Here is a 27,322-nt window from a genome sequence, read left to right as displayed (position 1 = left end):
CACCAGTAATCAAACATTTGAGAGGTGGCTGCAGGGCCTCAAATTCAAGGTCAGCCTCAGTTATGTAGCAAGTTTGGGGTCAGCAAGGGACACACGGAACTCTGATTCAGAAGACAAAACAAGCAAGCAAATAAGCAAGAATGAGTATTTTTCTAGAGAATATTACAATCACCTCAGTGAGAGAAACCATAACATCCTTTCTAAATTAGAAAACGCAACGAATAGACAATAAATCCTGTGGCCTTAGCTTTGACTGAGGAGAATACTACATTAACCGAGTCTCACCAAGTGGGTGAGCCCACACAGACTTTCAGTGAGGTAAGCAGAGATGAGGTGTACATGACAGACATTGAAGAAAATTCTGGAGCAGTAGGGAACTGCTTACTGTGCATGTTCTACTGTGAGGAAACAGTGTTTCCAAGAACAAATCCAAAAGGGAAGCCTGCCATGCAGTTCAGTCTCTTGTCTGCTCCTCAGAGCCGTGGATCTCAATCTGTGTCTACTTTGTTTCTTCCATGTGCTTTAGGTTGAAGTTTCTTATTTGTTTGCCTTTCCCACAAGCTACATTCTCACTGAGAAGTAACTGTGAGGAAAAACAACCCAGAAATGCAGGATAGAGTAGGTAAGCAGAAGTTAAATGGACCGGCCACAGGTACAATCTTTAAGGGCAGCAGTCACCACACAAACAGCACAGAGGAGACCTTTCTGTCCTGAAGGCTGCTTTGTCTGGTTATCGTCTTCTGTTTCTGTCCACTCTCATGCCACCAACGCCCAAAAGCCTTGCTGATATTACCACAGCTCTAGTTATTAGTGACAGGAGTGTACTATTCTGTCTGGAATGTTCCTTTCCATAGCTTCGAGGGCCACAGTGATACATACCCACATAGACATGAAAGGCACTCATCTCGGAAGTCATGTGGTGGAGGTAAACCTCGTTCTCACTTTCTGTCTTCACTACCATCATTCTGCTTGGTTTGGAGTTACTTACCAACATCTGAACCCCACTCTGACTCACTACTACAATATGTATTTTGAGAGAAGGCTGCTGTTAGATGCACACTGACACAAACACATCTGAGGCTCCTAACACTGTGCACAAGTATGCATACTCTAAAAAGTGAGAAGTATTTATGGGCAGTCATAGAACTTCATGTGTTTTCTTAGCAAGATTTTTTTGGGGGGTGTGGGGACAAGACACATGGTCTTGTGTAATTCAGGCTAGCCTTGAGTTTGCTATAAAGTCAAGGATGGCCTTAAACTTCTGATCCTGAATTCTGGGATTCTAAGTATGTGTCACCGTGCTAGGTTTCTTTATATGGTGCAAGAGACTGAATCCAGCATTTCTCACATGTGAGACAAGCACTCAATTCAGCAGTTCTAGCCCCACAAGAGATATTTTATTAAAAAAAAATCATTAAAGATTATTTATTTGTGAGTGTGTGACTGAAAGGGTGAATATTCATGGGGGGGGGTTGTGGTGGGGAGGTATGGAGTGCCTGTGCACATCACCAGAGGACAGGAAAGGGTCAGATATTCTCGTCTATAACTCTCCACCTATTCCTCTGAGGCAGGGTTTCTCCCTGAACCTGGAGCTCACATTTAACTCTGCTGTACTGGCAGACAGCAAGCCTCAACAATCCTGCTTTGCTTCTCCAAAGCACTAGTACTACTGGCATTTGAGGGGCACCAGGATTGTTACATGTTTGCTAGGATCTGAATGCTGGTCCTCAGAATTGTGCAGTGCTTTTAACAAGTCTCAAGCTCACCATCTCTCAGCAAGGTATATTTGAGATACCTTAGATGTTAATAAAGATCAAATTTCTTTTTGGTAAAAGAAATAGAATGAACTAGTTTGCTTAAGTAGAAAGAGCACAAAGCTCACATGTCCTGCAGAGTAAATCCAAGGCAGAGTAATCTCTGAATCTTTGCTGTTACAACTAAGTCCATGTTTTCTATTGGAACTTGCAAGAAGAGTTTTTCATATTAAACTTAAATGGCGGAGCCATGTCTGTAAGAGGTAAGGGGGAAAAGACAAAAACACCAAAAGGATGTAACTAGTTTATAAGACGAACAACCAAGTCTAGATTAATATCATACACACGAATTCTTATTCACACACCTGCAAGAACTCAAATACATCATACACAGCACAGAAAATATGAATACTTCTTTGATCAAATAAAGTTTATACTGCATGTATCAATGTTTAGATGTGCATAAGTAACTGGAAAGTTACATACCAAGGTTCTTATCATATCTACCCTTGAGAAATGAAGTTTTGGTCAGAGATAAAAATGGACTAATACTAGCTTCATTAAAAAAAATCTCAGGGGTTTGGGGATTTAGCTCAGTGGTAGAGTGCTTGCCTAGCAAGCGCAAGGCCCTGGGTTCGGTCCCCAGCTCCAAAAAAAAAAGAAAAAAAAAAAAAACTCAGAGTTGACAACCAGCACATTTCTTCAGCATAGAGAGGGCGGGACCGTAGCTCCTGAACTTGGTTTACTGGTGCTGAGCACCTTTACAGAGCAGCAGACAATTTCATGTTTCCTAGCACCCACTGCACAGATGTCCCATAATTTCAACAAGTCTAGCAGTAAGTATTATTCACTCATCAACTGTGAAAAATCTGGAATTTCCCTATCTAGGAAACTGAAGTATAACAGGACCCGCATCATGGAAGTCTTTGTGAGAGCTCATCAGTTCACATGTGAGGCTCGCAGAACAGTATCTGTACCCGGTGAGCATTATTATGTTATTTAATACTTTTCAGTTCTATTTTTACTATAATTCTAGTTTATCTCTTGCTTGTATTTACTACAGGTCTTAAAATAGATCTGCCCACCAGCAGTCTCTATCTCCTAATCCACTGCAGCACACATTGTCAACCACTGGGAGACACATGATCTTGTACAAAGGTCTTCAAAACTCACTCCTAATAAAGAACAACATATGTTCTCAGCTACCATCCAATGGGCTCAGGGTCACGTTCTACCCCGCTCCCCACTGCTCCTCTGCACCAGGCTACTGCTCTTTGCACACATACACTGTCTTGGAACATGTCATCTACTCTTTCTTCAGTCTGAAATAATTTTTGCCAATTCTGATCTCAAGTTTCTATCTTATTAAGTCTTAAGTCTTAGAGTTGAAGGTACTTACTTTAGTCTCTCAACTGTCAGAGAATGTATTTAGTTCTAGAGAAAATTCAAATTGTTTCTTATAGCACACAAAACTGCATACAAGCACATATACACATGTATACATATACACAGACCGACACAAAGACACACTCACTCGTTTCTGTGGATTTCACATTAAGTACCTGTATCTGATTCTTAACTACATTGCTTTCTTAACCTATGTTTTAGTTTCTATATCTGGTAAATATCATCATAGGTCTTACAGAGTCTATTGAAAAGACTTGAAGTAGGCTAAGTTGCTAGTAGGCTCGGTTCACACAGTTTTTTTTTTTTGGTTCTTTTTTTTGGAGCTGGGGACCGAACCCAGGGCCTTGCGCTTCCTAGGCAAGCGCTCTACCACTGAGCTAAATCCCCAACCCCTGAGCTAAATCCCCAACCCCCAGTTTTTGAGAAGATTAGAAACACATAAAACCAACACAATGTAGCACAATGGCTGATACCCATCAAACAGAAGTTATTGTTATTTTCCCTTCAGAATAATTTCTGAAGGTGAGCAGGGAAATGCAAACTTGTAATTCCAATACTCAAGATGTGGAGCAGGGGATCCCAAGTTCATAGGCAGACCCATGTGACCCATCTTTAAAAAAATAAAAAAGGGTAATACCTGTTTTTGAAAACAAAATCCCACGTATTTATATATGTAAGTGCTTGGGCACAACAATAGGAAAGGATGAATCAGCTGGATGCTCAGTATATACAGAATCTCGCTGAATGTGTACTTTATCTGCATGTGACTGTAAGCCAACGTTTGATATTCCCCAATGACAATGACAATGCTAATATAAATATCTATTTATTTAAGAGGTACAGTACAATAAAACTCAAAATCAACTAATCTTAAAGCCTATAATTCTATGGTAGTACAACAGAAAAATAAACCTTCAATTGTGTAGGTTCAAAGTACCAGTCACTGATTAGTGAAATTTCTTTTTAGTGAAAAATAAAAACCATTATTTGAAAACTATATAAAATCTAACCCTTTGTCCTTTGCCCTCAGTTTAGAATGGGATCACTCAGAGTTCAGACTGTGTGCTCCAGAGAACATCATTTCAACATTCATATATTATAAAGACATCTCCTAACACATTGCTTAACACTGAACAAACAAATTTGGCATACACTGCATAGCCATGTACTCCCATCTGAAGGTTCGGCTAATAAAACAATAGACTTGTTTTTAAATAAGCCAAATGACAGTAAAATTCACTACAATCCTTTAAATATAGAAGCACAACTTAATTATAATACTGAATGAACCACTTTGAAATGAAGAGATTAATGTACTTCTTCATTTTAAACATTTTAAGGAATTTTCCTCTAGAAATCACTACCTTTTACTACTATAAAAACGTACATGTAGTAACTTCCTTATGCCACTTCCAAAAGATGATTTCAACATGAATCAACAGAAATAGTTTCTAAAGTAGGTCATTGCTATAGCAACCAGTGGGTGGTTTAGCATACTCCCATCACAATGACCTACTTTCTAGTCTGTGCTAGAACAGCTTATATAACTAGTATTTCTAGTTCTGTCTATAAAATAGTCTGAAAAAGGCAAGGGCAAGATACAGCATAATCTCACTGCACTGAAAATAAGACATCATGAATTCACATAATACAGCCATCTGTTCTATGTTGGAGTTTCTACACTGTGTCATATACAGTCATCAGTGGGAAACCATACAATGTTGATCCTAGAAACCGGTTTAAAGAATATATAATAAAATCATTAACATCACATGAAGAACAGCTCCATATATTCCGTGCATATGAAAAAAAAAGATGTGGACCTACCATCATAAATAAAATAAAAATGGAGGTTTCAGTCATACCTCAAAGTATTTCATTAGAGATTTTAAAATTATAAATAGCAATTTGTATGTCTCTAAGTATGGAAAAGGATTTTTATATGCTCCATTTTCTAAATTTCTAACAAATTCTTAGTGCTTTCATTTATTCTGCCAACTGTAATCAACTGTAATACACATTTTCTTAACAGCCAATACTTAGCATTAAAATCCAGATGAAGTATACATCGTGAAGATGAATTCTGCACTTGTCAGGCTCAAAATTAAATGCAGAGCTCCAGAGACTTATATCAGAACAAAAAGTTGTTTTTACAACACATGTTTTGCGATGCTTTTTTAAAATCCAAAACAAAATTTATAGATATGCCTCTCACAACTCCTCACAAAGAAACCAACAGAGGCAGAACAGGGCTTTTCGTGTGGGTGCTCAGGTGTGACCCAAGAAAATGATTATGTGTGCATTCCAACAGTAGAACACTCACTCGGCATAGTCAAGGCTCTAGGCTCAGTTCTCAAACATCAAAAATTAGGAAACTAAAGCGGTAATGAAGAGAAGTAAAGGCCAGGCCTGGTAGCGCACACTTGTATCATTTGAGCATTCTAGAATCCTAGGCTATGGATACAGGACTGTCTAAACCCAATGCCACCTGGCAAACATATTAAAACTGTGGCTGAAGAGATAAGACATTAGATAATAATTTTAAATTCGAAAGCTGCAAACCCAGCAGATTGGTGAAGTTGTGCCACTGGTATCTCAAATAGGATGTGCCCTATTGTTCTTGGTGATATGATTCCTGGAGCAATAGCATGATTTATTGAAGTTCTGAAGCTTCTCTTGATGTGCACAGGTAGTAAACGAACCCAGAAAATCTCTCTATATAACAGAATTTCAATACCCCTGGTTTGATACACACTGAATTTAGACTTCCATTCAGAAGATGAGAAACTTTGTCTGGACTTAAGTCTGAGACTACACAATTACTGTCTGAGGCATCACATGCTATACTAAGGAGAGTATCTTACTTCTGGCTTCTCTTCAATAGTCCTCTAGCTTCCTTCAGCCATTTTAACAACTAAAACTGCCTCAGAACAATTCTAAAATGCCTTCCTTCCAATGAATGATAACTAACTTCATTCACAGTATATGAGAGCTAAAACCGTGATGCCAGCTATGCTGTCCACAGAACTAGGGAAGGTACTTGGCCGTGCACCACACACAGAAGTTCACTGCGACCTGTGTGATGAATGACAACTGGGCAGCACAAAGGTAACACTGACACTGGAAAGGCAGAAGGAAGAAGCAACTGTCTTCCCTCCTTCTCTAAGGTAGGGCAGATATTAAGAATTCAAGGATACAGTGAAAGTAAAGAAGAGCCTTTTAATATAATATAGTTAATGGAGGTGGAGAAAGAGACAGAGAATTACTAGCCACTGGCCAGCAATTTTTAATAAAGGTCATACTTTCCAATGCCCATACAATCCCTGAAATACAGCAGAAGTGTTATAAATATCTACCAAACAAATTAACTATGTCACGTGAAGTATTTTAAAGCTTGACTCAATAGTAAATGGAGTAGTAGGACAGGAAAGGAATATCTGGTGCATGTTTATTTTTATAGGCACAAAGGTATACAACTCTATAAAATATCACAGTAAAAAGGCTACAGAGTTGAAAACTTACCATGTACATTTCCAAAACTCAGCTATGAAATGAAATAAAAATTTTAATTTGGGTCTAGTGAGATGGCTCAGTGAGTAGAGGCACTTGTCACCAAGCCTGAAGACATGAGTTCCATCCCTGGGATCCACATGGTAGGAGAGAGAGATTTCCTGTAGTTATTCTCTTATCTCCAAACATAGATTGTGTAATGTGTGCGTGTGTATATGTGCAAGCCCATGCATGCACCCACGCATGTATGCAGGCACACACACACACACACACACACACACACACACACACACACACACACACACTAGTAAATGTAAAAATATTTAGATTTTAAAAAGAATTTAAGGGCTAAAAGGATGGCTCAGCAGTTAAAGGCTAAGTTTACAACCAAAACATCAAAGAATTTAACATGACTATCTGACTCCAAAGCTGTGCTCTCTGCACTATCTAACACTACTTTTCTACAGGGCATGCAATAAAATACTGAAGTGACTTAGTTACGCCATCTTGCCCTGACTCCATCTGGGGCTACTTAAGCAGTTCTCAAACCTGTCCCGTGTGGACAGTCCTATCTGCCTTGGCAACACATTTGAGGTCTCTACAGCCTTGACGGTAGTCCAGATGTATTAACCAAAACACTGTAAACTAAACTAACTAAAGAGGTGTATGTCAAAGATAACTGTCATGCTATGTCTGAAATAATGACTATGATCTTCCAGGAATGAACGTTCAAGGTTACTCTGGCCTTCACCTAACTTTGATATAAATTATGTTTTTTTGCGGGTCCTGCCTTTTAAAATGAGGAACCCCTGAGCTTCGGCACCAAGAGACTCCGAGGCCTGCATCGCTTCTGGTTCCCGGCTACTAAGGGCTCGTCGTGCTTAATTGGCTTAATCAGCATGGTTGACTGTATCTTTCTCCCATGAATTACTATAAGAAAATGTTTCAGAAAAACTAATCAGACAGCTTTAAGGATACAAGGATGACTGGAGCTGTTCTTTTTCCCCCGCGGTACGGGATGAGTACACACTGCATCAGTTCACTATTCGTTCCGTGACAAGAAAGCTGCAGAAGGAACTTACAGAAGGAAGGCTGTATCTTAGCCCACCATTCCAGACTTCAGTCCATGCGCATTTTGCTTAAGTTAGAGCACAAAGTTAGGGAGCATGAGGTAAAGCAAAAGGGCCCACCTTCTGATGGACAGGGGGCAGTCAGAATGAAAACATCGGAAAAGCCCTATCTCTTCAGGGCACATCCCACCCCTACCCCACCATGTACTACTTCTAGCCAGGCCTCACATCCTACTTTCTATTTCCCATTAATGCCATCAATGTATGAATCTATCAATGGACTAAGCCACTTATAAAAGCACATCATGATCTAAAAGCCTTTCAATAGTGTCACAAGCCAGAGACCAACACTTCAATAATGCCTAAGACACCATGGGTCAGGTAAATGGGGAGTGCCAATCAATCATGACACTGAAGCAGGAAAGGCAATCAGAGAGAACATCATGCCTAAATCAAGAACACTCATAGTGTGGAGAATGGTGGGGAAGGTGTTATTGAAAAAACATGACTATATCAAGCACCATTTCTAAAATAATGTGTACATCCCTCAAGTTTTACCATTTCAAAAGGCAAATGAAGCCTTTCACTAACCTTGTTGGCAGTACATTGGATTAAGATACTCTAACAGAAATAGCTAATAAGTTCATAAACAACGGAACTGAACATTTCTTAAAATAATTCCCTGGGCTGCTCTAAAAGCAGGATGCTAAAGTCAGCATTAGCCTGAGGATTTCTACAAAGCCCTGGAAAACTTGAGCTTAATCCAGGTTAAGGAAGACAGAAAATAAAAGCCCAAAGCTCCTCAGAAGCCAGGAAGCTAATAATAGACCTCCTTATCTAGTCAGAGCTTCCAAAACTCCACTCCCCATTCAAATGTAAATATGACAAATATGAAATCACAGAATAAGTCAGTGTAAAACACTGCCTATTTCTTCCCAGCCTTGGGAGGATATAAAGTTTTCCCTTGAGTGGAAAGAGTAAAACATCAAATTTACAGTGGGCAACAGTAGCACAATCAGAGTAAGCCCTGATCAGAGAAAGCAAACCACACTAAGGCACCACGTCAGTGTCACACACTCTCTGAGGTGATGTGACAGGAGACCACTGTAGTAGTTTATGTTCTCTTGTGTATGTGTGAGTGTGTGTCTGCATGCATGTGTGTATTCTATGTGCATGCCTGGCGTTCATGAGATCAAAAAAGGGCACTGGATCTCCTGGAATTGGAGTTACAGACAGTAGTGAACTCCCACGTGGGCACCGGGAACTGAACCTGGGTCCTCTGCAAGAGCTCCAGGTGCTCTTAACCACTGACCCATCTCTCCATTTTTTTTTTTTTTCTTTTTTCGAGCTGGGGACCGAACCCAGGGCCTTGCGCTTGCTAGGCAAGCACTCTACCACTGAGCTAAATCCCCAACCCCCAGGAAGACCATCTTAATAGGACATTTTCCTAATCCTACAACTGTAGTCTAATCATGAAAGAAAAAAAATCAGACAAATCCAAACTTAGGTTCCTTCTTCAAAATATAAAAACAATATTCAAAACCATGAAGGTCATAAAAATGTATGAAAATCCTGAGAAACGGTTACAAAACAGATCAAAGAAATATTTACTACACCCAATGTTATACTCTGTATGGAATACTAGAACAGAAAAAAAATGGTGAAATCTGAATAATGTCTAGACTTTAATGACTAATGTAGTCTCTCAGTTTTGGCAAAAAGATATATTACTATTAGAGGGAACGGGAGGTAATATACGAGTTTTCTATATGCACATTGTCTACTTTTCTAAAATAATTCAAAATATGTTTTGTTGACAAATATCTGCCCTGAGCATTTAAGCAGTGCCACGTTTCTTGTAATCTGAGATAGCTAATCTCTCTATGCCTTCTCCTGCCCCCAGCACAAATAACAAATTCTTTCAGATTCTTAACTTGAATACATGCACAAAGAAATCTCACCACAAGTTCCACTGTAAATCAATCACAGAAAGAGGAGTAATTTGAGTTGTACACTGAGATATCTGAGAACATTTGAGAACTTTTTACAACCCATGAAAGTACTGACTCAAGAAAACACATGGATCTTTAGCAAGGTAACAAGGAGAAAGATTTAGGCAGGCTTTTGTGGGAAGGGAAGAGTTTAAAGAAGAAAAAGAAAACAGAAGAACCTGGAAAGGGGTGTGAGGCCATGGAGATAATGATTAAGAAAATGCCTAGAGCTGAAAAATAATGAAGAAATGTCTACATCTTGTTGAACACAACTCAAGCGGCCTGTGTCAGTCAGTTCTGCCTCACCTCAACACAATGCTGGGCTAACGAACTTTATCAGGAGCAGTGGTGTATTTACATCATTGTTTTGGAGGTTGGAGTATGAGAAGTTTGGAGTATGGGAAATGAGTCACATGTGTAGCTGGAAAGCAGACGGAATGAAAGGATGGGTGTGGACCATCTGTCCTCTGAGAGCACATTAATGACAGAGCACTTCCTTCGAGACTCCACCTTCCCTAGGGCCCACTACCTCACAACAGCACCCACCTGTGGAGTCTTCAGCCATGGAAATTTGGGGAACACACAACCCAATGGCTAAACCCCAACAGGAGCTTAGAAGGAGAGATAGTGGCTTAAATACTTACTAGAAAGAAGACTTTAAATTAAGTTAGAAAAACAGCAGGAACCCCTAAAAAAGTAGAAAAAGGAAATTATAAGGATGTGAAAACAACACAAATTCATAGTAGAAAAAGGTCAAAGTTACCATATAAAGAAGCAATACAAGCAGGAATATAAAGGTAGTAGAAGAAGGATGGTGGCTTGTGCCTGCAGTCCCAGTACTTGGGCAGCTGGGCCAGGACAGTTACTAGGAGTCTGAAGCCAGCCTAGGCTACAGAGTGGAACCCTGTCTCAAAAAACACAAACAAATAAAAGTAAAACAAAAGAAAATATATAAACTTCTGGTAAGACTGATTAAGAAAATAAGACAGGGCAAAATAAGCAGTATTAAGAGAGAGGGAAGGCATACTCTCGGATACTGATGACTTTAAATTAGAAGACAGTATGAAGAAATATTATGCAAATAAATTAAAAACTTAAGGGTCTGTGGGAGATGGCTTATCAGCAAACATGGAGACCTCATGCTGAGTCCCAGTATCGATGTGAAAGTTTGGCCCAGTACCGTGTGCCTACAATCCCAGTGCTGTGGAGGTAGAGACCCCTGGACTTGCTACTCACCCTCAACTAGCAAACCCAGACACCCTGTCTCAAAAACTAAGGTGGAAAATAATGTTAAAAGACACACAACACGGGCCTCTGGCCTCCATATTCGTATGTCTTTCTCTCTCTCAAACACACACACTCTCAGACAGACACACACTCACTCACACACATTCACACCCACATATAGACCAAAATAAAAAAAGATGAAGTTCCTTAGTACACATGACCTGAAGAAATATAAAATTTACCAAAATGAACTCAAGTGTAAAAGCAATGCATGAAATGATCCCAATAGCTACAAGAACACCGATATCAAGGGTGGTGGAACACAGGCAAGAGAATGGTTGAGACACTGGACCCGTGGGGGCTGCAAGTTAAGTAGGGGCCAGCCAGGATGACATAGCTGAGCAAAACAACACTCAGTGCACGCCTATAATCCCACTACTCAGAAGGTAGAAACAGAAGGACCAGGAGTTCAAGGTCAGCCTGGCCAGCATGAGAATGTCTCAAAAAATAGGGCTGAGTGGGTGAGAATCAATAGTTAGGAAATTACAAAGAAGTCACAGCTTACAGACAAATTTTAAACATTCGAGGAATGGATAATTTTAATTTTACAGAGGTTCTTGTTTCATAACTAGGACAGATCAAAAACTAAACTTTCCTTATTCCTCTTTGATCTCAAAAAAGAAAATATAAAACAAAACCCACAGCTATTTATAATCTAGAAATCATATTCCTTGTCTATTTTTAGACACTCCTGTGTGTGACTCCACAAACTCAGGCTAAATCAAGTGTAATGTACACGCATAGGCTTTAGAGGACTTATATGTAACTCGATAGCATCTGCCTAATGTGTTCTTAAAAGCATGCTGTCCTAGATCTAGGTCTGATGCTTTCTGCAATCTGTCTGTCTTTAAATTGCTGGCCTTGAGATTAATAGTAAAAAATAACTTCTACTTAAAAAAACCCTCCATGACCAGCGTATGTTAACTACTCAGGTGTGCTGAAGACCTGACTAATGGCCAAGACCTTTTTCATATGAGAGTATTACAAAGAGTGACAGCCACATAATACCACCAATTATCCATTCATCAATCTACCAAAAACTCAGAGAGAGGACTCTGAATCACACACGCATGTGGTCTCTGGCCATAGAGAAAAACAACAATACCAACGAAAACAACAACAACATATCCAGTGTTGCAAAGTCGGCCTGTTAGACAGTGTCTATCACTGTCAGATAGGGGTCTCTTTACAGACACACAATAATCCTTTGATGTAAGTCACATTAAATTCTAATAGTGGACAACTGAGGCACATAAGAGCTAGGGAAATTTCCTATAATGTGGCAAAGTCAGGACATTAAACCATATCAACTTGGTGTAAATGCCAACCACTCGGAGCACCATGGTAAATGTTAATGACTGACTTCTATGGAGAAGACTAAGACAGAGCAGGGGCAGACAGAGGTGGGTATAACTTCAGGTGGGTATAGTATGTTGCTCAGTTTTCAGTGTAACAAATGCCTGAAGTAAATAAATTCCTAAAGGAAAAACGTCCTCTGGGCTCACAGGGTTGGAGGTTTCACCCCATGATCAACAGAGCCTGCTGCTTCTGTACCTAAACATGGCAGAAGTGTGTGCCTGGAACAAAATTGCTTTCCCTGTGATCCAGAAAGAGAAAGAGGAAGAGTCTGGAAGGTAAAGGCTCCACAGTCCTCCTCAAAGGTATACCCCCACCCAGTATCTCAAATAATAATTCCCACTGAACCCCCAAACTATTAAAGGTTCCATTAACTCCCATAGCTCTACTAGCTGAGGACAAAATCTTTTACATACAGGGTGGCCTTTGGGGACTTTCCAGACACAGCTGAGCCACAGAAAGGTTTACTGATGTTATGCACTGACAATCTAAACACCTGCTTTAGGAGGGGACGTTAGACTCTCCTTGCAAATACCCCATCTTAGTAAGCTTCACTGACTGTTGGAATAGGCTTGCATTGGTAGCTGCAGTAGTTACCAAATCATGAATTTTTACCTTGTTTGCATGGTAGCTCCAGGCAGTTACTCTCTAAATAGTACCTTTACTATTCCAGTTGCTTTGCTCTTACGGGGCTCTAAAATTTTGATCTGAAGAGCCTCTTTCACAGGAGAGGAAGAACCAGAGGACTTGCCTCACATAACTCCATGGTATTAGGACAGCCTTGACAGATTGCAGAGAAGGTTGGAAAGTGAATAGCATCAGAAAGACAAAGCAGACAATGGTGAGCACTATCCCAGCATCCCTGATCTCTTTTTTCCAGGCTCCACATTTCTAACTAGAGCAAATCTTAACAGTCTGCCTTTAAAATACAATTGCTGCTCTTACAGAACACCACAGATAAATCATTAGGAAGTTCTTTGATTCCCAGTTCTAGAGACTGGGACGTCCAAGAGTGAGAACAGGGGCACATCTAGTCAGAGCCTTCTAGCTGTGCAGAAACATGGCAAGGACATAGCAAGCACATGAGAGACAGTAGAATTGGGCAGAGCTCACCCTTTTATCAGGCGTCAACTCTTGGGACAGCTTTCTCTGAAATAGAGCCTTAATTAATTCATGAGGTATAACCACAGGACCTACTCTTAAAACTCTAGCTAATACTGTCACAAATCAATTAAATTTCAATAGGAGCTTTGGCAGAAACACTCATCCCATAGTCATATTGTCACATGTGCAAACCATTACATCTAGGATAAGCAAGACCCAAATGAAGTCAGTGTATTCCAAGGTCTTTGTGTTGTTAGAGAAGTAATAAATGTATTATTTATTTTGGCTTTGAGAAGTCAGTTACATTTGCTGTTATTTTTAGATAGCACTAGAAGAACACTAAAATTATAACAATTACAGAATGAAGAAAAATAATATAATAGTTTTTCATCAGAGAAATACAAGTCAAAATTACAATGAAATATCGTTTTTCGCAACTAGAGTTCCTATTATCAAAAAGAAAAATAATAAGTTCTGGCAATGATAAGGAAGAAGAGATTTCTTCCTTATCATTTTTTTGTGGATTGAGGCAACATGGTCACTGTCGCAAATGAAATAATCCAGATATACTGAGATATTATGTAGAACCTAAAAAGGCTGGTTTCATAGGAATATAGAACAATGACTACCAGAAGTTGTGAAGGAGAAAGAAAAAAGGGATAAAGAAGACAGGAAAACAGATATGAAGAACAGCTACACAGAAGGAATGGCCCCAGTGTGTAGTTGGTATCTATAGCTTATAATAATCATTATATAGTTCATAAAGAGATAAAAGGAAAGAATTTAAAGGTTCTCAACATAAAGAAATACTAGATGTCAAAAGTGATAAGTATGCTGATGTGATTTGATTCTAACATACTACGGACTATTATGCCAATTTTTAGTTGAAGGAGGCTAGCATAAAACACTTAAAACACATAAAATAGAGCAAATGAAGTCAAAATATAAAAACACATGAAATACATAGTAAAGACATCTAAAACATACAGATGGATTTCTAACAGAAGAGAAAACAAGTCAGGGATGTATCCAAAAAGGTAATAACTGAAACATTTTCTAAACTGACAAAAGACACCAATACACGGGTTCAGAAAGCTGGACATATCCATAAGGAATATAGAGTGATATATGAACTGTCATTTACAATACTGTGTAAGATCAGAGAAAGAATAGTTAATGCCAGACAGAAACAGTATGTCGCCCTCACAGGATTAATATTGGGAGCCACAGCTTCTACTACTCAGAGAAAAGATTTAACTGTGATCCTATATTCCAAACCACAGTGTAAAGAAGATGGGATCTGGTATGGGGGATACTTATGACCACCAGAAGTTCATATGCTAAATTCTTGAGTATCAACTTGTGGAACTATTGGAAGGCAGGAGAATATTTTGGAGCTAGGGCCTGGTCTTAGAAGGACTACTAAGCACCAAGGGGACACTTGTGACCTGACCTCCTCTCCTCTCCTCCGTCTTATGGTTTCCTAGACACCATGAGGTCACCAACCACTTCTGCTCCCTGCCAAGCCATCTGACATTGACCTGTGTCCAATCTATGTGGCCACATAAACGGAAATCTCTAGAACCACGAGCTAAAGTAAAACTTCTTTGTCCTCTCGTTGATTCTCAGTGTTTTGGATCCGATGGAACTACCGCAGTACCTTCAGACAATGGAATGAATTGCACCTATATCCTCCACTACAGTGCACTCTAAAGTCAGACCAGATAAAAGGAAAGTGGTCCCAGGTGGGAGATCTGACAGGCAAGGAGGAATAAAGAACACGGAACATACTATGTACAGAAGTCATCACTGCCCTCATAAACGACGAGAGGCCATGACACCTAGAACATAACACACACCAGGAGGTGAGTCACGGTACAATTTAAATGTATACTACTACCAACAAAGGGACAAATTATTAATTGAAGACCTGAATTTATAGGCACTGATAATAATCAGTGAATAGTTAACATAATGTACACTTTTCAAAGTGCAATCTAAATAAATAAAAATTAAAACAACAGTAGATAAAGCAGCAGAACAGGAATGACAAAAAGAAACATAAAATAAGATAGAGAGCTGGAGAGATGGCTTAGCTGTTAAAGCACTTGCTGCTCCTGCAGAGGTTCAGGGTTCAATTCCCAGCACCCACATGGTAGTGCCTAACTGCTATAACTCCAGTTTCAGGGGTCTAACACCCTCTTTGATCCTTCTTGGGCACAGCACACACATAGTGTATAGACATACATGCAGGCAAAATACCCATGCATGTAAAATATATAAATAAATAATTTTTAAAACATTACTTACATAAATCCAAATACCCCAGTAAGAACAAACATAAACAGGCTAATAGGAGCTTTACTAAAAATAAAAACTACTCAAACAACAAAAAAGGAAAAGTATGCTAGTCACAAGAACATCTAAAACATAGGCCCTACAAGGCTGAAAAATAAAATATAAAAGTTTGTTATAAAACTATCAAAGAACTTGCCATAGTGGTATTAATTATAAATGTTAAAGAGATATAAAGTCCACAATAATGGACACTGGAAAATGCAATTGTCTATTTCATACATACAATTATAATTCATAACAATAAAAACAAAGGCTTTGATTAGCCAGGTTAAAACATTTATAATATTATAATTGCAAATGTGTAAGGGAATAATTGACAGAACTTCACATTCAGACAGACCTGTGACTCTAGGCATTCTTTACTCGGATAACTGACTGACGTGGCTAATCTTCATTGCCAGTTTTGACAGGATTTAGAATGACCTAGGAGAGACTGTGAGACACATCTGGGTACAGCTGTATGTACATTTGTGGCAATGACTAAGGATGATTAGGAAGACCTGGCCTAATATAGGGGATTCTATCCCGTGGGCTGGGACCCAGGCAAAATAAAGAGGAAAGGAAGGGTTGGCATTACCATCCCTCTTTCTGGTCTTCCATATATGAACTGCTATGCCATGCCCTCTTGCAACCATGGGCTAACACTTCTGTAACCAATTCTTCCCTTACATTGTTTCTGTCAGGATTCAGTCATAACAATGAGAAAGTAAAAAAATACATCATGATAAACACACCAAAACTCAGTAGAAAAGATTTGGATAATACAACTCTGGCCTAATTTAGAAAAAAGAAATCAAAGAACATACTCCTTAATACTCATAGTGAACATGTGGAATACACATACACACACACACACACACACACACATTTGTATGTAGTATACACATAGGCCATTTTATCTGAGTATATGTTAGAGCATTAAAAGTCAAGTATTTATCAAAGAACTGAAATACTCAGCACATTTTATACCTTCTTGTGTTTAAGCTGAAAAATGGTATTTAAAAGCTAACCAGAAAAATTTGTTTTATTTTGAGTATATGATCAAGAAAACTTTTTTAAATTGCTAATCTAAGGAAACAATTCTAGTAAACTCTAGAAAATTATTTGGAACTTCTTTATTTTCCTTTTCTTTTATTGGATATTTTCTTTATTTACATTTTAATGTTATCCCCTTTCCCAGTTTCCCCTCTGGAAACCCCCTATTCCATTACCCCTCCCCCTCCTTCTATGAGGGTGCTCCCCTCCCCCCCACCTACTCCCTCCCACTTTCCTGCCCTAGCATTCTCCTATACTGGGGTATCAAGCCTTCACAGGACCAAGGGCCTCTCCTCCCATTGGTGCCTGGTAAGGCCATCCTCTGCTACATATGCAGCTGGAGCTATGGGTCTGTCCATATGTACTCACTGGTTGATGGTTTAGTCCTTGGGATCTCTGGGGGGTTTGGTTGGTTGAAATTGTTGTTCTTCTTATGGGGTTGCAAACCCCTTCAGTTCCTTCAGTCCTTTCTCTAACTCCTCCAATGGGTACCCAGTTCTCAGTCCAATGGTTGATTGCAAGCATCTGCCTCTGTATTTGTCAGGCTCTGGCAGAGCCTCTCAGGAGACAGAGGAGGGTTAGTGATAATAAGACACTGCACTGGGCTGGTAGTTATGTCTCCTGGTGGAATGGATGCCTAGCATGTGCGAGGACATGGATTCAATCCCTAACAACAGTAAATAAATAAGGAAGAGACGATGACAACAAACTCCAATAGAAAAGAACAGTAATTTTAGTTCTCAAAAGATCTTTAACTAACATCTAGTCAAGATAAAAAGAGAAAAGGCATGAATAAAAACCACTAAAATGAACAAGGGCCAGGCTGGTGGAGCATGTCTTCCCCCCAGTATTTGTTTACTCAGTTTACATCTCAACTGCATGCAACCTCCCCTTCTCTCCCAGTCCCATCTTTACAAATGAGAAAGAGAAGCCCTCCTTGGGAAGGTGGTGCACATCTTTAATCACAGCACTGCACTCAGGAGGCAGAGGCAAATGGATCTGTGTGTGTTCAAGGCTGGCTTGGTCTACACAGCGAGTTCCAGACCAGTCAGAGTTACACAGTAAGACCAACATGCTTGCCTAAACATGAGCTGAACAAGGGCAACAACAGACATGCTAAGGGCCTACAGGGCCCCATCCTATATTAAGAACTACAGGCAACTAGGGAATGCTGAGAGTGGGAGAGACTGGCTTGCCCAAAGAAGAGCACACCTGTCGTTGTCTGATACCAAGGGTTATTTCTAAAACTGTACATACAGTAACATCACACAGACCACAGAGGTAGTATGTAAGCACACAGAGTGGATATAAATGCATACCCACACACATAATGTATATATGTATATATGAGTATAACAATTAATGAAAAAGAGAGGACATGGGGGAGAGTCAGGGATAAATTGGGGGAAAAGGAAAACATGATAAAAATATATTATATGAAAAACAATTTTTCTAATTAAGAAAAAGGAAAAAAGAGACCATAAATTTTGAAAGAGAGAAAAAAACAGGTATATGAGGGAGGGTTTGTAGGGGAAAAAGTGAAGGGGGAAACAATGTAATTATATTATAATCCCAAAATGTAGAAGAAATAATTAAAAATTTTAAAAGCAAAAAGAAAATGAAAAGGGCAAAATGAGTATAGATGAGATAGATAGATAGATAGATAGATAGATAGATAGATAGATAGATAGATAGATAGATAGATAGATGTCTATATATTTACATATATAGGTAATACACACACACACAAAGGCCAAATGTGTTTGATTTTAAATAATAACCAAGGTTACTCACTAAATCAGAAATTAAAACAGAGAGATAAAACATCTTCCTAAAAGCATTCCTAACAGACAGTAAGGAATCACTGTGGTGGTTTGAATAGGAATGGCACCCATAGACTCATGTGTTTGTTTGAATGCTTGGCCCATAGGGAGTGGCACTATTAGGAGGTATGGCCCTGTGGGAGGAAGTGTGTCACTGTGGGGACAGGCTTTGAGGTCTCTTATGCTCAAGCTATGCCCAGTGTGGCAGTCTCCTGCTGCTGCCTGCAGATCAAGATGTAGCTCCTTCCCCAGCCCCTGTCTGCCTGCTCACTGCCATGTCCCACTATGGCAGTAATGCACTGAACTTCTGAACCTGTAAGCCAGCCCCTATTAAGTTTCCTGATAAAAGTTGTCGTGGTCATGGTGTCTCTTCATAGCAATAAAACCCTAACTAAGACAACCACCAAACAAATGGTAAGGAGATCATATAATCAGCTTCTGCGCTAAGAGTGCTGACCCCAGAGAACCTGACCTGTTGGTTCTGATGGATTTACAATGTAGGGGACAGGAGTCAAGGCTTAGTACCAGAATAAGACATAAAGTGTCTAAATGAAGACACTTTGAAACATTAAGTCAACAGTTCTAAAATGCCACAGGTACAAGGTAAGGAGTGGGTGAAGCACATTTTATGGTGAGATTTCCTTGGCTTTCTGAATAAAGGGGGAGGGGGTAAACTGGAAAAGAGGGACCAACTCTTGAGTGGATTAATGTTCCATGTGTTGCAAGGCCCTGGAGAGGAGTCAGTACCTCTCCTACCTCTAAGAAGTTTAAACTTTCTACAGAAACACGCCTTCTGTATCCCTGTATGGTTCCACACTTTTTCAAAGACTGTATGAGATATTTCAATGTGGCTATGGAGTGTAGATGACAGTTTCCCTCTAAAGGAACAATCATTCTTGATAACAACAATGAGATTTAAGAGAGGACACAGTATTTTTAACAAGATGAAAACACTCAGCAACATAAAAGTTCTATAGTCACCAAAACAGCCTTTGATGATAAGACAAACACACGAGACACAGTTTGATAAAAAGCCTTTTTCTTCAAAAGATGTCACTGAAGGAAAGTCTAAATTATATGTTTCAGGCACAAGTAAGGAGATTACAGATGATGACAAGGTATGGAAGAAAAGGTAAAAGAAAACTGTGGGATTCATACCTTCCAAGAACTTATAATGCAGGAGGAAATCATTACAAACACACCCAACATCCAACAAGTGCTGTACAATATTTAATGATGCGTCTGTAGACAAGGGTAAAAAATATGAACTGATGAGACAATCATAAAAACACAACAAACGAGCTCAGGAACTGCCAAGTGGAAAGATTCCTGGAGTGCCTATAGGCCTGTGCGTGTGGGAAAATAAGACAAATGAGGACACTGAAGTTTGGTCCGATCAGTGTGTTCCAGCATAACTCACATCCTGGAAGCATGTTATCTAACCTACTGGTATTAAGTGGTGGCAGATCTTTAAGAGGATGGTCCTGCCCTGATGGTAGAGGCAGAGGCAGGCAGACCTCTGTGAGTTCAAGGCCAGCCTGGTCTACAGAGGAGTTCCAGAGTTCCAGGATGGTCAGGGCTATACAGAGAAACTCTTTCTCCAATAACCAAAAAGAAAAAAAAAAAAAAAGAGGAGGAGGAAGATGAGAAAGGGAGCCTGTTAGAAGTAACTAAGTCTTGGATACTGCACCTTTAGAAGGGATTGCTTTAGCTCTCCTAACTAAGATCAAGTTGGTTTCCATGAGAGCAGGCCATCACAAGTCACAGCCCCTACTGTACTTGGTCTCTTCTGCATGCAGTTATTTCCCTGTCTGCTTTTCACTCAGGTTACGACACTGGGCAGGGAAACATGGTGCTGTGAGAAGAGCATCATGATATTTAGAGGAATTGAGATACAAACCCATCTTTGTAAAGTATAGTGTCTAGTATTTTACAATACCAATGTAAAACAGACTAATATTGATAAAACTGGCAAATCAGGAAACAAAATAACACGATAGTTAAAAACATAAAGTCCATCTATCCAATCGTGAGTGAGAATAATGAGAAAGCTGTGATCAACAGCAGGGAAGTAAAGAAGACCTCATTCAATCACTGAGTTTTCTCATAGGTCCAAAGCTTGAAGAGAATCAGCTCATAATCAAGTCAAATTAACAACAATTTCCATGTGTTAGGATTTTAAAAATTGTAAATGCAAAACTTGCTAAGAATGTTATTTATTTACTGTATATGTGGTATATGTATGTAGAAGTTAAAGATCAACATGGGGTGTCTTGTTCTGTTGTTTTCCCCCTTAGTATTTGAGACAATATCTCTTTTTGAATCACTGGGTTCCAGAGATTCGCCTGACTTGCCTCATTCCTTCACTCCACAGCAAATGGGAGTACAGACACAGCATATATCTGGCTGTTAATGTGAGTGCTACAGATCTGAACTCAGGTCTTCATGCTTGACAAGCTCTTTTCACTCTCTGACCTACCCCCAGCCCCTAGCTCACAGATTTTAATCAGTTCGCCACAGTCATATTGAGATAGGGGGAAAGCAGTTTATGAAATAAACACCAAACCCCACTGTAAGTAATTATTTGACAGATGTAGGTCAGAAAGTGGAGGTGTATTTTTTTTTTAAACCCTCAAAAGATCAGGAGGGCTACAAGTGAATTTTCTATGGTAAAAGATACATTCTATTGTAATTAGAATGGTTGTTACCTGAGCATATTGGCTTATCAAAACCCATCAAGTTTTAAATATGTGTGTGTGTGTGTGTGTGTGTGTGTGTGTGTGTGTGTGTGTGTGTGTGATCTGAGGTTGGCAAATGTAAGGCAGTTCAGGACTCTGGGATCTCCACTCGGTTTCAGGTCATGTACACCTACCCTTCTCTTACGTGCTTGGCAGCCTCGTCCTTCAGCTGTGGATAGCATACATCCTTCTCCAGAGACTGCCACTCCCAATTCATCATCTCACCCCCCCCCCCAAGGACTGAACTAATAATGGTTATAGTTAAGTAGCTATACTTTTACATCCACACATATATACACACACACACAGTGTGCATATACATGATTCCTCTCTAGACTGCCACCCTCCCCACTGATAATCGTCCCACTTCCATGGGATATGGAGCAAGGTTGTTCTAACCTGGCTGCTTAGTGCTGAGTGGAGGGGGTTGGGTAGTTTTAGAATGGAAGGCCTGTGAGATGACGACATATTTAGGCAGATCCAAACATGGACATCATACTGCTTTGATCTCCCACAGCTAGTTAAATGAAAACTAAGGAGGGACTTCTCTTTTGCAGAGGGAATTAGAGAGGGATTGGAAACAAACGGGAACAGCTAGGGGGAGCAAGGAGCAGTTTCTAATAAGTCCCTATGATCATGTAATCTGACCTCTATAAAAGAATAGGACTTTACAAAAGGTTCTGTTTTTTTTAACTATCATTTTAATGTGTGTGAATGGTTCACCTGCACTTATGTGTAGCACAGGTGAGCAGCACCCCTGGAGGTCAGAAGAGGATATCAGATCCCCATGGAACTAGAGTTACAGAAGGTTGTAATCTCCATGTGGGTGCTGGAAAACAAATTGGATTTTCTGCAAGAGCAACAATAATCATAACCACTCTCCAGTCCCATAGAGGGCAATTACAATTTGTTGTTTTATTATTATTTTTGATTATTATTATTATTATTATTATTATTATTATTATTATTATTATTATTATTGTAGTGTTGATTATCAAACCCAGAGTCTCACATCTGCGCAGGCAAGACATTCTGTCACTCATAGCTACTCTACCCTATAACATATTTTTAAAATTGCATTCATGTGTAATGGACATTCTCTGGTTGTCGTTTCCAAACAGACACTGATATGTGTATTCTGTGGTGGATGTTATGTCTGCTTTTAAGAGCTACCTCCTACCCCATTTCCTGCTAAAACAATCCTCACCATGCTTAGATTCCTTAGTAGGAGACTGGTTTGCTTCATGTTTTGCCATGTGGCCCAGAATAACCTGGAAGTTGCTTGTAACTTCCTGCCTCAGTCTGAGAGCTGGTGAAACAGGTGTGTATCACCACACCCACTGAACTGAGACTGATTTCTAGAAGGAAGTCTACTCAGTTGCCCTGACCTTTAGCCTAAAGTAGTAAGTATGACAAAATGAAGTTAGAGAGATGCAAAAGATAGCTTGCTTTGGAGTTTATGCTAACGATGTCCCTCCACCCCTACCCCAAGGTGGAGAAGAGAGGCAAGCCTCAGTAAGGCACACCACTTGGCTTTATTCATGATAGTAAAGATGTGTAAATTCAAGTCCCTGAGGGGAAACATAGCTTGATCTCTGTACGAGTTTCTAGGAGGCTAAATGACTGAACTGTGTAATTACGGAGAATAAATGTATTATAGGCTATAAACAAATTACCTTAGGATATTTTTGGTCCCTCTGAAAGTCATTCATTGCCTCCCCTGTGTCCGATGGGAGAGCATGATTACTACTGAAGTCTTTAAAATCTGTTAACAGACCGCTAGCATCTACCAGTCCAAAAGCCAAGGATATTACCCGCTAAACTCTAAAACCTCTAAGGAGTTTCCTTGCTTTGCCGTAACCCATCTACTGTAGTCCACACCAGTGCTTGTTAAATCCCTTGATTAATGACTTTGTTTGTCTGTAACTAATAAAACTCATGTAATTAACTTCCACAGTGAAACATAGTATCTGGGACAACTGAAATCTATTCCCAGGCCAGGTTACTCATATTTGGCTGCAAAATAAACTCTTTTCTTCCCTATGAGGTGAAAAATGATTTTTTAAAAATGACAGATGTAATATTTAAAGCCCCTTGTGAATCTGTCATTTTATAATCCCAAGAGGAAAACCAAGAATACATGAGCTTTTGTTATTATTATTAAGTTTTTTGGAGATAAGGTTTCTCTTTATAACCCAGGATGACCTCAAACTCTTAAGACCCTTCTGCCTCAGCCTCTCAAATGCTAGGTCTCGAGGATGTAGTCTCTACTCTCTATGAAGTAACATCAGAGAGTTAAGTGACATAGTTTGTGACTCCCTTGCTAAATCAATCTGTTTTAATTCAGAGATATCTCAGGCTCATTCTTATACCTATTTATAGAACTCAATCAACCAATTCGATCTTTCTTTCACCCTCCCCTTTCCTGTTGGCCTGCTTTGTCTTTCTCAATGGTTTTACTCACTTTCATGTGGAACTCATCTTTAATAGCAATAAAGTGATTATGGTAGCTTCTTCCTTATCAGATGTTTCTTTCACTCTATTTTCAATTACGTACAGTCAAGTGAAGCCTTCAACATTAAATAGAAATACCAGAAACTCGTAGATTTGAATAACTGCTATTGAACTATATTGTTAAACTTATTTTATTAGTTATTGTGTTATTGCTAGTAACTTCTTAAGCATTATACATATCTATAGTGCTTGATAAGCATATATATGGTTCTATATTCAGTTGTGTTTGTGGGTACCTGGAAACATCTTGGAAAGTATCTCTGCAGATAGGGGAACAAGTGTATTCTTTTCTTTTTGGTGTTTGGAGATAGGGTTTCTCTGGGTAGCCTGGGCTGTTCTGGAACCTGCTCTGTAGACCAGGCTGCCATGCTAATCTTTTTTTTTTTTTTTCAGGGTGGCCGAGAAGCCCGGAGTGGCACCTTGATTTTCTTGCTTTGACTTTGGACGGATTCCTCCAAGACCGTGTCATCTTCTTCAATAGTGACCAGCACCATTTTGCCCACCAGGTTGAAGATGTCTTCAGGAGGATAGCCTTTGGGTTCCCCCACCTTCACAGTATGTCCAGGGTCAGGATGGTGCCTGCTGGGATTTTCACTTGGGCTACCACGGCCTTGCCGAGCTTCTCATTGCAGGCCATCTCACAGGGCAGTAGCTGCTTGGTTGGGGAGCCCAGTGCCCACTCCACCAGTCCCACAGACCGCACCAGCTCTGCCAGTTCTCCAGGCTCCAGTGAGGCTAAGTTTTCACTTCCCTTCCAGGTCTTGTCCAAAGTTATATGACGTTCCAACACCTTGGCCCCCAGAGCCACTGTGGCCACAGCTATGGCGATGCCGGTCTCGTGCCCAGAATACCCTATGGGAATGTCAGGAAAGAGCTTCTGGTATTCCGAGATGACACGTAGGTTGGCATCCTCGGGCTGTAGTGGGTACGCACTGGTGCACTGGAGGAAGCAGAAGTTGGGATTCAGGGGCTTCATGATCTGATAGACTTGCCATGCTAATCTTGAGCTGAGATAGCAGTCTGCCTCTGCCTCCTAAGGGCTGGTGTTTAAGGTGTGCACCACCACTGCCCAGATATTATTTTCACAGTACAACTCCTAGTATGTATCCATTTGGGCATGTGTCTGTCTGTCGGTCTGTCTCTCTCTCGTGTGCTCATGCTTGTGTGTGTGCATGTACATGGTCAGGTGTCTTTTAGGTCTCCTCCTTATTTAATAGAGAGGTCTTTCTATCATGTATCCCTGCTGGCCTCAATGAACTCCCAGAGCTCTTTTCCTGGCTTTGCCTCTTAGAGCTAAGATTAAGGGCCTATGCCACCACATCTAGCATTCATTTTTTTTTTTAAGATTTATTCATTTATTTAATGTATATGAGTACACTGTTACTGTCTTCAGACACACCAGAAGAGGGCATCGGATCCCATTATGGATGGCAGGAAGCCACCAATGTGGTTGCTGGAATTGAACTCAGGACCTCTGAAAGAGCAGTCAGTACTTTTAACCACTGAGCCATCTCTCCAGCCCCCTTCATTTTTTAATAGAGGTTTTCCTCACTGAACCTGGAGTTGATCTCTCAGTATCTGGCTGTCTCCATGCACGACTGGTGAAGAAGCTGGAGATCTAAGCTCAGATCTTGCAGCCATTTCTGCAATTCCTGCTTTGTGAAAGTCTCATGTGGCTCGGGCTGGACTCGAATTGCCTCTATAGTGAGATAACCTTGAATTCGCCATCTTCTTGTCTCCAATTCCCAGGAGCTGGGAATACAGGTATGTGTCACCATGCCTGGCATTAAATCCTTTTTTTAATGGCATATATAATATGAACCCCTAAATATTTCCCTACTCAAACTTTATTTCCTACTCAAACTTCTATTTTAAATGTACAAAAAGAGGTATCTGAAGTATTGCACAATATTTAAGATGTACTTTCTAGTTGACAGTTTTTTAAAGCCTGTTTGTATTATTTTGATTTGCTTTCTGTTACAAAGAGTATTTTCATTAAAAGAAAAGTCATTATTTCAAAGGTCCTGATGTCATCTAAATCTTAAGACTATTTAAAAATCCAAGGAATAGCCAGAGTGGTGGGTAGTATATATCTATAATCTGGGACTCATATGTCTAGGGTGGGAAGGTTGTTATAATGTCACTCTGGCTATAAAGTGAAACCCTACCTCAAAACAAACAAATGAATAGCCTGCCCCAGTGTGCAAAGAATAGAAAGAAATTCAGAGAAAAGGAAAACAAATAAATTAAGGCAACTTCTGGGACTCAAAAATATCAAAAAGTGGTATATAAATAGTGGTCATCAAACAGTTAAAAATTCAGTCAATTCCAAACAATTATGACTAATGTGATCATAAAGTTTAAAATAAGTGCTGAAAAATACTCTAGAAATAAAATATAGAACTAAAATTTGGAGACAGCAAATGGAAAAGAAAATGTGTTACTAGGTTCATATTATTGACACTGCTTAATTCTTAACTGTTAAGAAGAAAAAAATTAAATCCAAATATACTGTTAGAAATTTAAAGTAAGCCCTAGTAAAACAAAAGTAAAAACCTATAAAATTATCAGTCTACCAAAAAGGCCAATAAAGAATAAAATTCACATAAAAATAAAGAACAAAAGAAAAACATGGAAGAAACAAGGCAAACATAAAATTCTAAAGTCAGCAATAACAATAAATGTGAAGGGATCATATTTTGCAATCAAAGGTTAAAAACTCAAAGCAGGTTTTTCATCTGTGCTATAGAAGAGTCATTTGAGCTGAACCTGGTAGCACAGACCTGAAATTGCAGCTACTTGGAAGACTGAGGCGTCAACGTTCAAGGCAACTCTGTGAGATCCTATTTCAGAAAACTGAAATGAGTAATTGGGATGTAGTTCAGTCATACAGCATATGGATAGCTTCCTGACACCCCTCTTTCCCCCCAAAAGAAAGATCAGGAAGAGGAACTAGCATTTAAGGAAAGGAACGAAGCAAGGATAAATCAAGGATAATTTAAAGACAAATACTATTCGAAGCCATAAGTATTCAAATATAGAAGGATTTGTAGGCCACAGTCCATAGGATGAATACATATAATCCACTGTTTGCTTTTGTATGACCTGAAAGCCATTTCTGTATCTGTAAAGAGTTGCATAAAAATGTGAATATGAAAATATTCACGAATAGATAAAATATGAAATATTCACAGTTTACAATGCCTAAAATATTCACTGTGTAAGTCTCTTAAGAAAAAGTTACTCTCTTTGGACATTTTGTGCAATTATGAAAGAGTTACCTAAGACTGGGAAATTCATAATTTATAGAAATGTTGCTCACAGTCCAGAAAGGCCAAGATGCAGGAACCAGAATCTATTAAGCGCCTCCTTTCA

At 39.5% G+C, this 27,322-nt stretch overlaps 1 protein-coding gene across 1 annotated transcript in view; it reads right to left on the bottom strand.

The window, feature by feature from the left end:
- Cry1 (cryptochrome circadian regulator 1) overlaps positions 1 to 27,322 on the bottom strand; it is a 55,935-nt gene that overhangs the window by 23,187 nt on the left and 5,426 nt on the right. The gene's annotated exons all lie outside the window — the stretch shown is intronic.

This window comes from Rattus rattus, chromosome 1 (genome assembly GCF_011064425.1).
Source record: "Rattus rattus isolate New Zealand chromosome 1, Rrattus_CSIRO_v1, whole genome shotgun sequence".
NCBI lineage: Eukaryota > Metazoa > Chordata > Mammalia > Rodentia > Muridae > Rattus > Rattus rattus.
Note: the sequence above shows the minus strand (reverse complement) of the source record. Positions and strands in the feature narration are given on the sequence as shown.